Source organism: Microcebus murinus, chromosome 8 (assembly GCF_040939455.1).
Source record: "Microcebus murinus isolate Inina chromosome 8, M.murinus_Inina_mat1.0, whole genome shotgun sequence".
Lineage (NCBI taxonomy): Eukaryota > Metazoa > Chordata > Mammalia > Primates > Cheirogaleidae > Microcebus > Microcebus murinus.
The window spans coordinates 39,733,306-39,748,837 of NC_134111.1; the positions used below are offsets into that span (position 1 = coordinate 39,733,306).

The 15,532-nt window shown below is 34.8% G+C and overlaps 1 protein-coding gene across 22 annotated transcripts in view; it reads right to left on the minus strand.

Annotated features, from left to right (window-relative positions):
* BAZ2B (bromodomain adjacent to zinc finger domain 2B) overlaps positions 1-11,879 on the minus strand; it is a 248,145-nt gene extending 236,266 nt beyond the window's left edge. For 19 of the 22 annotated variants that reach the window (XM_012745219.3, XM_020288473.2, XM_076005575.1 and 16 more), the window contains exon 1: positions 11,774-11,879. The gene's annotated coding sequence lies outside the window, so the exon portion shown is untranslated. Of the gene's footprint in view, positions 1-1,110; positions 10,814-11,773 lie in introns of those variants that run through there. The other 3 variants (XM_076005567.1, XM_076005568.1, XM_076005566.1) reach the window with 3 other exon arrangements.
* Between the last annotated feature and the right edge of the window lie 3,653 nt (positions 11,880-15,532).

Sequence of the window (15,532 nt, forward strand, 5' to 3'; positions counted from 1 at the left end):
AGAGGCAGTTAGACTCAGAGGCTTATAAACCATTTTAACAAAGGGTAATAAATTGTGAAGTGACTAGACAAAAGGAGTGGGGGTTGGGACTTTTAGGGTCAGTAAATTGTGGAAAGGTAAATAGTATGGGGAAACTAATGAAGGATAAAGGTTATTTTAGAAATGTTTGTTTGTGCAGACTCATCTCAGTGCTGACTTTCTGTCTTCTTCATGGTCATAAAATTCCCCTGGAGAAGGGATTTATGGCAGTCCTCATTTCTCAGAAGTTTCTGCTTTTAGTCAGATAAGGGAAGCTCCAAGGCTTCTTTCTGCATCTGTTGATTCTAATTGCCTTCAGCTCAAAATAATTCATATGCCAAAGGGGCATATTTTGGGGTGATATATTCTGATCCCCTTCACCACCCAGGAACAGACAGCACCTGACTCATGTATCATGCCTGGAGCATAATAAGTTCATTGAGTGAATGATGGCTATTGAAATTGCTTTCCTTCTCCATCCCCAATTTCTTCCTAATATAAATAATTGAATTTTTATGAGTTAAACAATCACAAAAGATGAAACTTTTTCTAGGTATACCTTTTCTCCCTAAGTAAATTATGAACTCCTTGAACATATGAGCCATGTATTTTACTTTTGGTCACTTTGAATTGTTTCTAGTTATCAGGAAATAGATGATGATTTATTTCTTATTCTCAATTTAATGATCAATTTATTTAACTAATTATTAATACCTAATAAGGGACTGTTAGCATATCACAATAGTACTAAACATGAAAAACTGATAAGTGATTTTTATTTGTTTCCGCAGGTAACTGTAGGATTATTTTTGGTTCATTTGTGAAGTGCTAAGATTATAAATACACAAACATACATTTTTACCCAGGTACATTTAATTAATTTAGTTGGCATCTGCCAAACTTCAGCTATGACATATTAAATGCTACATTGAAAGAATAAAATATTTGCAAAAACATTGCTAAAAAAATCTATTTCACAAAAGGAGTCTCATAGTAAAATTAAAACAAAAGAGGTCAAATACAAGGTACTATGTTATAGAACACTTAATTAAAAAAAAAACAAAAAAAACAGCTGGGTACAGTGGCACACACCTGTAGTCCCTTGGGAGGGAGTAGCTACTTGGGAGGCTGAGGCAAGAGGTTCATTTGAGCCCAGGAGTTCTAGTCTAGCCTGGGTAACATAGTGAGACCACATATATAGAAAAAAGAAGAAGAAAACTTAAATTAAAAAATTAAAAAACAGTGATATTCTGGTCACTTTCAATTTAGCTATTCCCTCTCCCTAAGCATTCCTTGTTCCTACCTTCCCATTTCACACATAATACAAAAACATTTACACATTGTTTAAAACAATTCTTCACTTTTGCAAGTTTTGGCAAGTATACCTATGAACAGGCTTTCTGGAGGCGAAAGGGTAGAGAGCTTTTATCTAACTGTCCAAAGTTATCACATGTTCTTCCTGGACCAACTGTTTACTATTTACACTGCCCTTCCCTAACCCTTCAACTTCTACTTCAAATGCTCAAGGTATGATTACAGATAACAGTCATTTTCTCAACAAGCTGCTGAAAATATTAATAATAATGCACAGGAATTTAATGCTAAAATACTTAGACCACCATAGACAAAATCTTGATACTTTCCTATAACAATGTTCCACTCCTAACTGCATTTAAAAACCTTCTTTAAAGTTGTCTGTCTCCTTTTGTTGTTGTTACTGCCCACTTCTTCCCCCTAAGGATAATTCCTTTATCTCTATAGCAACCCCTCTTTTAAAATAAAGAAGTTTGACCCACACCTCTGTCAGTTACTACTGCCTTACAGACCCTATTTCTTTCAGCAAGCTGCACTAACAACTCATAAAGAGAGTAGAACAAACATCATCCTGTGACTTACAGGCTACTCCTGACTTTCCAAATGCTGAAGATGGGTTTTGCAATTTCTTATGTCACCATAATGGTTTCTTCTGGATCCTTGAGTGTGGCCTTTTCACTTAATCCAAATTTTACAGAACAAATCGGATTTGTTCTGTGAAGTTTGGATTCGGTTGAAGGGCTGCACTTGGGGATCCAGACGGCCACATGTGGCCTTGAGGCCACAGGTTCCCCACCCCTGGGTTATGTTAACAATAATACTTTTCCTGAGAAGATCAGAAGTATGTTTCAACAACCATGTCATCATGGACACCAGAAAGGATAGTTATGTGTGGCTTCTATCTAAACTTAGACACTAGATAGCCTTTTATTTTCACTATTTTCCATCTTTAATTTATCTCAAAACTCATTTGTATGTGATTATGTAAAAGTTTTAAGTGATAAGTCTCTCATAAGTAAGTGTTCATCACAATACTGCAAATAAAGAAAATGAAACAAATCTCATTATATTATGCAGTAATAATAAATTTCATTATTACTATGTAATAATAATGAAGTTAAGCAAAGCCTAATCACTGAAATTTATTGTCATTGGCCAAGACATTATGTAAAACACCTTTTGTGCATTTGTGTTTTGGAAAATTTTTTGAATCTTTCCTTTTTTGTACTCTCTATTTTTAGTGAAATCCAGTACTGGTGTTATTGAAAATAGGGACTATGAGTTCTGTTGCTTTTTGTCCTTATTGATATGGCTATTACTGGTAGTCCAACAGTCTCCCTGTATTCTCCATTCATCCAAAGGAACTAAAAGAAGTAAAAGTGTTTTTTTGAGTCAGAGCCATTATTGAGAAAAGGGATACAGAGGTGATATCCCCTCTGCTCTCTACTCAATGTTCTTAGCAGGTGTGATCATGCATTAGGTTTCAAGAAAAACCATTCACAAAAGCGTAAGAAAAGAACCAAGAATAAAGGAGAGGTTCTGGTTAATCTCACATAAAACAGATTTGAATACCTCTGACCAGAAAGGGCAGTTTTGTTGGTTTTAACCTGGCCTCCACAAACAAGCCTATCATTGAAATAGATGATTTGGAACTGATTAACCCACCTTCTCCAGAGAAATTCAAGCAGTCAATTTTGAAAGTAATGGAGGAAGAGACAGGTCCCAGGACATTTTCTTTTGGAAGAGGTATGGGGTTGGGGTGACCTCAAAAAGGTTGCAGAGGCCGACTGGGTGGCTCATGACTGTAATCCTAGCACTGTGGGAGGCAGAGGCAGGAGGATCCCTTGAGGCCAGGAGTTCAAGACCAGCCAGAACACGAGGGAGACCTCATCTCTACTAAAAATAGAAAAAATTAGCTGGGTGTGGTGGCATGAGCCTGTAGTCTCAGCTACTCAGGAGGCTGAGGCAGGAGGATTGCTTGAGCCCAGAAGTTGGAGGTTGCAGTGAGGTATGATCATGCCACTGTACTCTAGCTGGGGTGACAGAGTGAGACTCTTTCTCAAAAATAAATAAATAAATAAAAATAATAGGTTGCAAAACCATCCCAGATGCCCAATGGGCTAGCTTTAATGTATTTGTTCTATTTGGGGCTTATACTGTCTTTCTTTTGAATCTTTTCTTCCTGATCTCTGAATATTCAAAGTTTACTCATTCTTGTTTTTTGCTCAGGTTGATCTCTAACTCCTGACCTTAAACCATCCTTCTGCCTCAGCCTCCCAGAGTGCTAGGATTAAAGGTGTGAGCCACTGAGCACAGCAAAGTTTACTCATTCTTGATGTAGTTTAATGCTACCTAAACCAAAGAGGATTTCCTAATTATTCCAAGCAGAAGCCACCTTTCTCTAATTCTGAACTTTCATAAACTTTTAGCCATGTGTGGTTGGAAACAGCATTCAATATAAACATGAAGAATGAAGGTGGCTGCTTTTTTCTCATTATTAATATAAGACCAATAAAAGTGTGTAAAATACCTGTGTTTGTCCTGTGGCTGGTATTATTGAGTCCATTCATTTTTTTAAACAATGACTAAATATTTTCTATTTTACTAATCCAGTATATAAAAAACTCAGCCCATTAACTCATCCTTTTTCTTTTCTAAATGTAATTATCTGTTGTAATGAGAACCAAAAAAGGCAGATAAATAAAATCTCAAACTTTCATTTTAGCAAAAAACTAAGAAATTCTCTCCATCTGACTTATCAAGAAGCAGGGAATATGGGGAGAACTAGATTTATTTGAATTTTACTTCCTTTTATTTCCACTGCTTATTTCTGTGATGAGATGCTAAAAAGCAGGGAAATAACTGAAAAGACAACAGTTAAAAAGGAGAGAAGAAAAGAACACAGAATCATTCACAATATGACTGATGTAACCTCAAGTACTGGCAAGTTAACTGTATATAAAGTTATGATCCTAAGCAACTCAAAACTAAAATGCAACACATCCTCCTTTAATAACTTTTTGAATTTATTATTTTAAAAAAGTACAGCCTAGTATCAGCTAGATTAAATTTGTCCATATATTGTTATATTACCAACATATCCAGCCATTTGTGAAGCCAAGAAAGAGTAAAATGCACTCTTAGGACTGGTACTCAACCTTGAAGTGTTGAGAGCTACTTCATCATCTAGTGTGGAGACAAACACATACAAGCATATGTGAACCTAACACCACGTGTGGAAAGCTGGGTATAAACCCAGCATCATAAATCACTCAGGTATCCACTTATTTTAACATACACAAATCAAGGTATAGATCCCTGTGATTCTTAAAAGGATATCTGAAATAGTATTTAAAACATTTTTCTCCTTGCACTCTTCTCACTGAAAGCTTAGAATATAGACATTTTTCTCCTCTCTCCTTACAGTCACTATTGACAACGTGCAGGAAACTATTATAACTAGACCAACTTATATGTACCATTTAAATATTATAAGAGCACAGCTATGCTTACTATTCCAGAAGTGACGCAAAAGCAAAGGAGATTCCTCATCAGATTCCTTCTTAAAAATTATTCTAATCCATTTATGAAGTCCTGTCAATTTTCCTATCTTGTTTACACCACTCATAAGCTAAAAGTATTACCACTTTTCTACATATCAGATGACATTGTTTTACAGACTAATTAATCACAGTTTAGTGTTAATGTTGTTTCCCAAAAAACTATTAATATATATAACTAGTAAAATATTATTACCAGTATTTAAAAATCAAAGATAGTTAGTTTATGTATCTATGGACAAAATCATAAAACATATTTTCAAAAAATTACAATGTTTGTGTAATATAGGTTTGTTTGTTTGGTCGGTTGGTTCTGGCCAAGATTAAATATATGATAGGAAGACATGACCTCTTACACTTAATTTCCTTCAAAGCTTCTTCTTTTATTCAGCATTAAGTTTAAATTAAATATTTAAAATTGAAGCTGTTCTGTGTTGCAAACACAGCTAAAATGAAGAGCTTCTGCAGCAGTAGTGACCAGATTTTAAATGCAGGTAGATCAATAAAAAAATAAAAAATCACCAAGCACAGGCTCCATGTGTGAGTGGAATGGTTTATAATAGCTTGCAAATGACTATGTGCTTGCTGTAACCAGCTGTTCTTAAATTATGAATATGCAACCAATTCATGTTAAAGCCAAATCCCAGCACTATTTCTACAGAGAAATCCCAGTAGTTTTGCTTGTTCTACATGTTAGCTCTGTTAAGGATACAAATAGCAGTAAGCTTCGGAACAAATAGGACCAAACTATTGGCATTTCATGCACTAGGTCCATTATCACAGCAGGGAATGTCAATCATTGGTACATTCCTATAACAGCTCAGGCAATATGACAATGATCTTGTAAGAAAAAAAATCAAAATCTCTGCAGCATACTCAAAGTCCTTCTGACAACCCTAATGCTTTCTTACTACAGCCAATCAGATTGTCAGACCTGACCTACTAGAAGACTTGCATCAAGCTTGAAACATTTAAAAACATCAATCATAAAAACAAAGACAGGACATTGAATTATACAGTATTAACCTCCAGGGTTTGCATACAAAGACCTTAGATTTATTTATGTCCTAGTGAGTTAAGAGCTTCAGTACACCGTTCTTTACACCAAACTGACTGCCAATTTGATGAACCTCTCTGCCCTCAGCAGGAGTGCACTGTCTTTGATTAATGAGTGCATGTTTGTGGAAAAGTGTTAAGAGGAGAAAACAGGAAAAATACACAATTATGTCTACACATAGCTGAAGTACCAATGCAATAATTATCTTCAAACCAAATGTTCCCTTTTTCTTATATACCCATGCATACATGTGCACACAAAAAATTAGTAAAGGTTAATATTTATATATTACCTTTCTTATTATTATCCCCAATACTCGAAATTTTATATGAAAGGTATTGAAAAGCCTAAGTATAAACCAGATTTTATAAATTATAAAAACTATTTTAAAACCATTAATTTTATGTTTAAAAACAAATTGAAATACTCTTGTACATTAAAAATTTAAACATGTGGGATTAAAACTGTATTTCACCTCATATTCTTATAAAAGCCTATTAACTTTAAAAACCCAATGTTTAACTTACAAATATCCAGACTATTAAATATTTTACATTTCAAACTCAATTATGACTCACCACAAATCAAATAGCACTCAAAATAGATTTAACAGTCATGTAAATTCATTTAATTTTCCTGCTTTCAGCAAAGATGTTGCCAATATTTATAACTCCATATGCAGTTGTAAATAAATTAAGTATATTTATCACTCACAATTTCAAAGGTAGTATAGTCAACAGGAAAAGTTATGACTCAAAATTTAAACTTTTTATGACCCTTCTGTTCAGAATTTCCTTCCTTTAAAAAACCCAATGACTTAAAATTCTTACTTAAATTATAGGATGCTTATTTGCACTATAATTAAGGCTATATTATCTCTTAAAATGGACTAAGCATTGAGATTCCTTTTTTAAAACAATAGTTTACATTTAACACACAGCTCAATTTACCATAATTTGATTTATATCAACATCTGCCTTCACACAAATATCAGTAAACATATTTCTTAAAAATTGGGTCATGGTCTGAAGTAATTGAATGATTTTCTTTTTAAAGAGTTGTATGTAAAAACGGTTGAGAAAGCATATTACCTGATTATAAATCTTACCTTTAATCACCGTAATATAGGACTTATTTATAAGGAAAGTATCTATATAAATTATAATTTCAGGAAACCATAATTCTGGAATCACTCAAAAATATATCATTGGGCTAACAATTTGTTCATATGGTACAGGCAGTCTTGTGCAAATTATATGTTCTGATCAATTTCACACATTAGGTATTTTTTTAATGGCAAACTATTTTAAATATGTTATAAAGTTTATGTTCTTTTAAGAATTGTTTAATGGCTAATATATTTACATATCTAAAAGTTAAAAATCAATAAATATTGGGACCAGAAGTCTTTTAACATAGTAACAATAAACGACATGATATCTTTAAATCTTATCATCCTAAAGTTTTTTATATGAACTTTTTTAAAATGTGTTTTTCTTTGTCGGTTATCAATCACTCTTTACCTCCCTCTTTCCTCCTTGCCATCTCCCCTCCCACCAAAAAACCCATGTAAATTGTTAGAAAAATTAGAAAATACTTAGGCACCAATGAGACACCATTTCAGTACCACAGTGTGATAGCTGAATCTATTGATAAAAGTTATTATAACAATGAAAATATAATTTCAATTTTAAAAATCATTAAATAGCTACTAGTAAACTATTTTAGGTCATAGTTTTTGTGAATTTTGCCTCATTTTAAAGGAAAATTAAACACAAAACTGCCTACTTCCCCAACAATTATTTTTCTCTTCTGATTACCTCCTGCAACAAAAGTTTAAAACATTTAACCAAATGAGTCAGTATTTATTAAATGAAGCACAATATTGTTAAAATATCATGGTACAAATATGTAATTTTATGTAATCAAAAAATTTTAAATACCAAACTAGGTAATTTAATTAATACCTCAGGAAATCAAGTATATTAAAAATAATTAAAACTTAATGATATAATTTCATTTAATTGTCCTTATTACTTTGTGCTAAGTCACATTTTTTTTTTTTTGGTAATTCTATGACTAGTTAAAAAACTCAGAAACTACAACTTAAAATCTCTTCTTTGAGAAATTTTAAACCTAAAAGTAATCAAGTTCCAACATATACCTTCACTAATTCAAGAAGGTAAGACAGAAATCTTAAACTTTCATGCACATGCAACTGTGATATCCTACATCTTGTATAGTAACACAAAAGTAGCAACAAAGACATTAACAATTGCAGTTCAAGCTGGGAGTGACTGTTCTGTTTCAATTCAATGACACCACTAATGGCTTCTTAGCAGCTCCATGAAATCAACCAGCTGTCAAGTTGATGCATCAGAAGGAACAGTTATGCACTCCCATAAGAAAAAGCAACACATCAGGATGTTTGGCAAAACATCTGCTCCTTTACACTGCAGTTCTATAATAAATATGCAAACAAAGAAATGGGAGAAAGGGCAACAGAATTAAAAATCCAAGGTTTCTATTACAGTCTTATATGCATTTTAAATGAATGGCTTAAAAAATAAAAACAGATTTTTACAAAGTTGAATACTTTGTTATTCTAAATTTTTGAAAATGTTAAATATAATTAAATATGAGATTCTTTCAAAAAGGCAAAAACTACATAAAAATCTTTACATTTAAAAAACTCAAGAGTAAATTATGTTCAATCAAGTAAAATCAATATCATAATGTTACATATAAAGCTCAAAAATTAAAACTAAAATATATCCTTCCTTTATTTAACAAGTATTTAGTAAATGATGCCAACAGTATTCTAATGAATGCATTTCTAATACTGAGCAGTCAAAAATATTTTTTCACTAGTGCTTGAAAGAGTAAATGTTACTGTAGTTCAGCACTAGTTTAACATATGAGAACAGTAAAGATACTATTATCTGGATTCTAAAATGCGTCTCCACTCCTGTTTCTCTCCAAACCATTATATGAACACAACGATATTAAGTTCTCATAAATAACTTCCTGTTTTTAAAGCATATAATCTGATTTTCTTTAAAAAATAGACTCATTCATCAAATAGGTTTAAAATAATTTTACAAACACTGATTTCAAATATTTGTAAAATCTTACTTTTTTCTATCTGAAGCATATTAAGTGTCTTAATATTGTCTAAATTATTGATTAAGCAGCAGTGACAATAATATGTACAGTGTTTACAATAGGTGTGAGACATCAAATGTACTTAACTACCATTTTCTTAAACTGCTTATCCTCTGTTGCTTGCCATTTATAATCTGCCAAATCTTCTAGTCCTTTGTTGCATGTATAATTTAGAACCATCTGTTCTACGTGCTTTTAACTATTTAAACATTTTTCACCTACCTACAATTCACACAAATGGCAGACATTCAATTCAGTCAAGCTTTCTATATAGCATTTTACATAAAGCAAATTCCTAGATAAATAGCAGATAAGACCAAAGAAGACTGCTACAGAAATAAAAACATACCACATACAACATAAGTTTTTATGTGTTAGACAAACCTTTTCAACGTATTCAGAATTGTTTCTATTAGTTTTTTTTAAGGTAATTGTTAGTCAATGTTTTTCCCCAACCCAGAAGACAAAGAGAATGCAAATTAAATACAGACAGTTTCATGTCCTTGTTAGAAGAGATGTAAATATGCTGACTGAAAATGACTACAGGAGACAGAATTTCACTTTCCCACTCAATTTACAGTGCTTCTTATTTATATACTAGTCAGTGTATCATTAAGTTTGGTCATGTGACCAGACCAACTTTTGTGAGGTTAAAATCTATTTTACAGAAGCAAATTAAAACACTAGAGTGTTATTTTTTGTTTATCTTTTGTGTCATAATGGCTGACACAAAGTTTATAGCTAGAGATTATAAAATACCTTTAAAATCAATTCTGCCCTTTAAATACTCTACATTCTTGCTAATTGTTTGACTTAATATCTGCTACTAAATTCTAAAAGTATCCAGTATCTAGAGGTATTTCCAATAGTTATATTTTTTTCAAAATGTAAAAAAAACACAAAAAACAGAACATCTAATTACAAAAGAGAACTAGGTAATGTAAAATAAGCGCACCTAAATCTTAACCAAGCCAATTAAAGAAAAATCCATAGGGGAGAGTTGAGCAAAGAAGAAAAGGAACATTCTGATTGCAAATAACACTTGAAACCTTTAAAGAATAAAAGACACGTACACAAAAACTAGGAAAATGGCACAAAAAGTTTATAACATTTTTTGCACATAATTTTCCACCTGTTACCAAAACATAAATGTGCAGCCTTTGTCGATTCATTTTGAGAGCAAACCATAAAAATAAGCCACATAACTTAATCGTTAACCTATAAGTTACACGATCCTTTAAAACGAGGGGAATTAAGCAAAAAATTTACTCTTGGGAAAATTTCTCAGTAAAGTTTATATGACGTCACTGGGCCCTTGAACAATCCCTAAACTTCGAACCTCATCCAGACACGCTTTTTGCCTTTCTAAGGCTTTTTCCCCTTCCTAAAAAATAAAAAAGAGACAGACTTGGGAATTAAAACTGCCCAAGATGGCGAAACGCTTGTTGTTTAGAGGACAGGAAAAAAATGGAGGATATTGTAATATACACAAAGGGGCAAATTTCAACAACTCGGCCAAGGACTGCAGCTGCTTCCCTCTTTATAAGGAAGCAACGCACAAAAGATAAATAGAGGGAGAGAGAAAAGAAGAGAAAATCTCCCAAGCGGCAGGGCCGGCTCTGACGCTTCAAACCCTTCCTTCTCTCCCCAAATCCCAATTTGGGGTTCGCGGAACTAGTCTGGAGGGAGGGGCGCGCGCGGGGGGGCGCGGGCGACCAGACGAAACCAGGGAGGCAGGAGCCGCGCGCCGGCGGCCGTTCCCGGGAAGCTTGGCGGGAGCCGGGGCCGCTGCACGGACGCCGCGGCGGGCGGCGGCGTCCCGACCCTCGGCGTTCCGACTGAGACCTCCCCGCGGCTCCAGGTCCCTTCCCGGCGCCGCCTGCCCCACCCCCACCCCGCTCGCTTTCGGTGCACTCCGGAGCCTCGCGCCACACACGGAAAGCAAAAGAGGCCCGAACTGGGGAGCAGGGTGGCAGGCGCAGCTCCTCGTCCGGGAGGGAAGAGGGGGCGGAGGCAGAAAAGGGCAGCAGTAGGCGGACGGGGGTGGGGTGGGGGGAGCAATCTGGAAACTACCCCAGCAGGGAGTGGGGGAGCAGCGGATATTCCAGAATAGGAACGGCGGTCGCGGCGCGGACAGAGGTTGTTTTTTAAGAAGCAAAACTGTTGGCGGCGACCCGAGCGCTGGAAGCCCAAGGGGAGGAGGACGGGGACGCGAAGCCGGCGGCCGGCACAAAGGCGGCGGACCGGCGGCGGCGGCGCCTGCCCAGGCCGGCGGAGCGCGGCCCGCGGCCCTGCTAGACCGAAGTCCCGCACCGGCTGCCAGGAATAAAGTTTACGTTCTCCTGGGACCGCACCCCCCGCCTCCCACCCAGGACCGCACCTCTCTGCGTCCGCCTCCCTCAAACTCCACTCGGGACCCCGAGAAGCAGCTCAGCCTCGCAGCCAGCACAACAAAGAGACACCGACCGGCGAGGGTAAACACGGCGGCAGGGCAGGCAGGGCGGCAGGGCGGCAGGGCGGCAGGGCGGGCGCTCCAGATAGGCACCTCCGGAGCCCTCCGTTCGCAGAGCGTAGTTCAGAGTCTTCGGTTCCACCCGGCATTATACCATTCGGGATTTTCTTCGCCCACACCCCTCGCACCCGAGGATTTTAAACTCACCTTTACTTTCGAACTGAGAGTTGCGGTGGATAGGATTTTTGCCTTCCCCAGATGGCTGAAGGTTAAGATTTTTGGAAACCCCGCCACCTCCTTATTTCTATTATTATTTCTGCAAGAAAAGTATAAAGAGAGTTGGAGTGGAGGTGAGATTCGTGATCGGGAAAGCCCTCGGCTCCCTCCTTCTCCGTCTTCCGCCTCTCTCTCTCTGATTAGTTCCTATCCAGCAGCAGATTGAAGCAGGAGATGATTCTTCTCAAGGTTTGTTCAGCAGCTTCACTTCTAGGCGAAGGCTTCATGAACCAAGTGACGTCAACCAACAAGGCTTCTCTCTCTCTCCTCTCTCTAACAATGAAAGTTGCTGTTAACAAGGAAAAAAGGAGAGAGAATTGTTTATACCATTTCAGTTCCAATAATAAATGACCTATCAGCTACTTAAAGGAGCCAAGGGAGGGGGTTGCTTCTTTCCAAGAATTCTGTAGCTTTGAGTTTGTCCCGTTCCTTGTCCCCGGAAAAAGTTAAGAAACTTAAAATGTTTTGTTTGGTTTTAAAAGAAGAGAGGACGAAAAACAGGATAACTTAATTTTTAAAAAACGAAAACTGGAAGATAGGGAACATAGGTTAATAACCATCTCTACCTAAACTTTTTTGTTCCTAAACTCAATTCTGTTGAAGTCTACAAACAAACTAAATTACTATGCCCGGAATTTGTGGATATTAGGACTCAAAATAAAAAAAGCAGGACGCAAGATAGTCCCGGGATAATTGCTACTGCCCTTCCACGCTCAAGTTAAACTAGCTGTAATGTTGATGCATTGAGTTTAAAATAAAATTTAAATGAAAGACGTTAAAATAGTAAATCGTTTAAACTTGTAAGTACAAACTGTAAAAGGTAATCTCCATTGATCTCCGCCCCCCCCTCCGTTTCTGAGAGGTTAGAAAAAAACCACAGTTAATTGTAGGAATTGAACACTTCTTAAAAAATAAAGTTATGAGTAAGACTGGTAGCCCATCGCTCCATCTTTAAACTACACACGAGGTTATGCTATTCGTCTACCCCCAGAATCTCTTCCAACTTTCTGTTTTCACTCGTCTACTCCCCTAACCCCAATTCTCACATCCTGCAACAAATCAAGTTAAACTAAAGGTAAAGTACACCCTATTCCTCACCGGCTCCCCTACAGCTTCCTAAAAATGATTTTTCAAAAAAAGCCTTAACCTTGATAACACTTTATTACCCATGCACATAGGTAATTTTTTAAAAAGTTCATTGAGGTAACATTTTTTCCTCCTGAAGCCAACAAAGTATCAAAATTCATATAATTGAAAATTACATAATTTAATTTACAGGATGAAGATCAAGTAAAAATTAAGCCATAGGAGAATAATTTGACCATATATGTGTATTTTGCACATAACATATTTGGATAAATGTATCATAAAAGATGCTATTGTTTTATGTTTCCTCCTCAGCCACTGGCTGTGATTTTAATTGTGCTGGAGAATCTTCATTAGTATTAACACATGGGGAGATTTCACAAAGCTGCTTCATTAGGAAAAAAAAAGCTTGGCAGACTAGGTCTTTTTGCATGCACTGAGAATGTCAGCCTTACCTCGGTCATTTGTAACATAATAAGTGCAAGTACAATGATTGCAATGCAGGAGCACTGGGGGAAGGGCAGAAATACTGCCTGTCTAATAGGGATATCTGAAAAGAAGGCTGCTCATTACATAGTAAAATGTATGCTAAAAATTAGTGAAGATGATGTCTCAGGAGACTGATGCTAAATAAATTAATGTGCTGATATGTTTTTAATTATTATTTTTGTAGTAGTTTATTTCATTCTCAGGATTCACATTGAGCAGCAAAGCTGTGCTAGCACTTATTGATTTTTTTTCCCTGCCACATTCCCGGAATACAGATTTTAATCATTTCACTACACCACACTCAGTAATTTCATTAAAAACTGGAATCTTCCACCCCCAGAAAAGCATTTAATTTCAATGACATACAATTTCTCTTTTAGCAGCAAACTGTCTCTACAGTAAAAACTGGCCTAAGGTTCAAATGCATAATTTAATCCTCAGTTTTCCATGCTCTGCCTTCCTTTTAAGCTATAATTTGAGTAACAACCTAATAACTGTAATAAGGACAATAATTTCCTTATAATATATTATTAACTCATATTTAATTAACTCATAGTCCAACCTCTGTACATATATGACTGGGTCAAAAGTACTACAATCTCAAAATTTACTAATAATGTTCCAGAAGAAAAATATAGATTAAAATATAAATAGGAATGCTAGCATTTAGACTTTCATCCCAAGTCACATACAAAAAAGTTTATGCATTGTTCTGTAATGGTGATCATTATTCAAATAAGTAATATTTTAAAATATTTGGAACTAAACAATAAAATTCACTGATATTTCTATCACATTTCTATACATAAAGTATTGAATATTAATATTTTAACAACCCATTACTGATACTATAATTATTGGCATTATTGTTGAAAGTATTTATTTTAAAAGAATAAGAAAAAAGGGTTGGATTCAAGTTGTCTCAATTTTCATAAAGAATTCTCATTTACCACAATGTAATATATCAGTGTAGCAAAATGTATCAGTGCACTTATGCTCCATGAATATATATATATAAATTTTAAAAAATAAAATAAAAAATTCTCTTAAAACATATTTCTCTTGAAATGAAAGTGACACACTATAACTTGAATAATCTTGAATAATTAAGAACATATATTTTACTTAAATATTTCAAGTAATATAATGCAAAGCATGGTTTAGTTTTTAGTTCCAATAATATTTTGGAATAATATTGAGTTTGCAGATGGCACATTGGTTTCCCAAACAATGGGTTTCATGCAGATATATAATCTACATTGCCTGGTTTTTAAAAAAGAAACGTGTGGGAAAAAAATTGACATAATAAAATATATTAATTTAAATTGTGGAAATATGCCTGGACAATGGGAAAAAATGGTACATATGTAATAAAAGTCATTAACTACTACATGTAGTAAAAACTCATCATTCTGAGTGACTTTAGAACCATAATTCAAAAACTTTTTGTAATAACATGTATATATAATTTCAATTTGAAGCCACATACAACACAATGTTGCCTTTTCCTTGATTGTATGATGAAGTAACTTATGAGAAATTAAACCTTATCATCATTAAAAAGTTGGAGTAAAGGAGAGAGTAGTGATTGTGAAAAACTTGGATTTTAATTTCTTTTTAAAAACAATTATAAACCATATTTTTATCATTGTCAAGGGCTCTTTATATAGTTTGGGAAATGTTTTTATGAAATTTTGAAAGTTGAAATGAAATTAGATGGAAATCGATAGTTAACAAAATAGTTGATAAATTAAAAAATAGATATCCAAAACTCATAAAATGAATTTCCATATTTCAATAACTCAAGCCTTAGGTTTATAATAAAATATATATTTAAAATAAGTTGGTGTTATTTGGTAATTCAAATATATTAATTATCCAATTTAATCTATACTTTTAAACTGATTTTTAAAATAACTGTGTTAGAAATTTTAAACTGAATCAGTCCAAATATTTGATATCCTTTTACTAAGAAGTTGTGCTTAAATGTTTCTTAAATATGATTCCTTTCCTTTTTTCATATTATCACACTTGATCATTTCAGAGATTACAACATAATCATAGAGTTGAAGGGGGAAAATCAGAGAAAATAATTACTATACTTATAAAATAATA